The sequence below is a fragment of the Pinus tabuliformis genome, chromosome 4_1 (genome assembly GCF_031772625.1).
Source record: "Pinus tabuliformis cultivar Carrire ecotype Pingquan chromosome 4_1, CPIR1, whole genome shotgun sequence".
Taxonomy (NCBI): Eukaryota; Viridiplantae; Streptophyta; class Pinopsida; order Pinales; family Pinaceae; genus Pinus; species Pinus tabuliformis.
The window spans coordinates 256,627,330-256,629,330 of record NC_142303.1 but is presented as its reverse complement, the minus strand read 5'-3'; positions in this window follow the sequence as shown (position 1 = coordinate 256,629,330).

The following is a 2,001-nucleotide window of genomic DNA, read 5'->3' as shown; positions in this document are numbered from 1 at the left end:
AAGCGATCACATATCACTTTTGAGAACATGTTCCAAGTTTCTCTCCCTAGATAACATTTCTGATTCCACCTCCACCACTGCCATCTCTCTTGGTCCAAGTAAAGGGCTTCCACATGTAGGTTAGTTTCATCTTCATGGATATCATTAAGGAAGAAATACTACTCCATTTGTGTTATCCATACTGTAGGGTTAGAGCCATCAAATTTCTACATGTCTAGCTTGGGCGTCCTGTGGTTGGAAGAGTGGTGATTTCCACGGAAGTGAATATGATGGCTAGATTCTCCTTCAATCTATATATCAACACTAGTCTCCTTCATATGAGGCAATCTTATAAGGGTTGTTATATCTGAGAGCTGTTTGAGAACCTTGGTATCGAATGCATCAAATATTTCTCCAAGGTTGTTGACCTTCTCGATTGCCTTTTCTGCAGCCATAACTTGACATCTAGTAACTAGAATACACCAATCCCAGATAATTTTTTTGAGCTTACTTAAGAGTAGACTTCTTGAAATAGGGCAAGCTTGAGAGTCTAATGACGTGGATCACTTGAGGTTGCGTCTAGAAGAAATTTGGGACCACCAAAAAATTTGGGGCTTACAAGTGAATGGTACCACTATGACCATTTCGACATCCTTAATCTTATGGGTTAAGTCTCATGCAAGTTCCATGGGATGGTCTCTAACTCTTTTTTTTACTCGAAAGTATTTTTACTCCCTGCTCATCAATAATGCAATGGCTGAATTCCAGAAAGCTTGATCCTGGCCAATGTCCTGCGAAAATTTGGACTGGACTGTAGTAATAGAAATCCTAAGGTCTTGATACTATCGAATGTATTGCGACAATTTGATCTGAACTATAGCGGCCAAAACCATCACTGCATAAGAGTCTGATCAAAATTATGAAAACCCCAACTGCTGAATCCGATTTGCATGGCGGCGGCAAAACCCCAACGACTGAATGTGAGTTCCATGACTGTGGCAGAACTCCAACTGTTGGATTTGATCTGGAAGATAAGGTAGAGGGAAATATTTAGATAGCACATGGAACTACGGTTACAAAGGAATGTTAGGTGCAATAGATCTCAATATACACAGGGGTTCAACAGTAGTACTCGACCCAGTCTTTCAGGGCACTAACTAAGGAGGATCGACTATACCCTTAGCCGTACTACCTGACTACCCTATCATATGCACAAGTAATCTCCACTGGTGTTGTTCTCAATGTATTATAGGAGGAATACATTCGATGACTTATCTAAGGTTAGGTTTTAGGGGAGCCTAGGGGGCTTTTGATATACCCAAGGGTACGTAGAAGTGCAACCGATGCACGGTTCTATCTAATGCACTACTACTTGAAGGGGTACCCACAGGGATTACAAGAAAATCCAACAAGCATGTCCACCTCTTGTTGTTCTTGCATGCATGCCTCCCCAAATCCATAGGTTTATGTGCTTAATGACATATCCTGTGGTTTAAAGACATTGAAAGACATCTCTAGCCTGAAAAAAAATCTGCGAAAATTGGAGGTACAACTGGCCCTGGAAAGTGCTCTCGTACCACTTGTTATTCTCTTGACCTGTGAGAAATATAGAATACCATAAATACAAATAAATATAAACCAGAACATAGAATTATCACATGAAATGAGAAAAACTGCAAAGTATTTTATTATTCAGAAACAGATTCAATGTTCACTTTCATCTTCGAGGGGGCAACCTCAAGCTGAGCAGAGCTCAATTACAATAAGACTCGATGATATTTCCCTTACTAACTAAGACTATTTATAGCTGAATGACCTCCAAAACCCTAACTACTAGTGGTCCCTTGTATAACACAGGTTAACCACTTTATTTATTAACTATGGCCTGTTTACAACTACTGTGGTCCCTTTTCTTTAATGCAGGTCAACCAATTATAATTATTAATACGAAATTTATTGATTCTATAATTGACTATGACTTTGACTCGACCCATTGGGCTTATTAAATAAATAAATGGATTA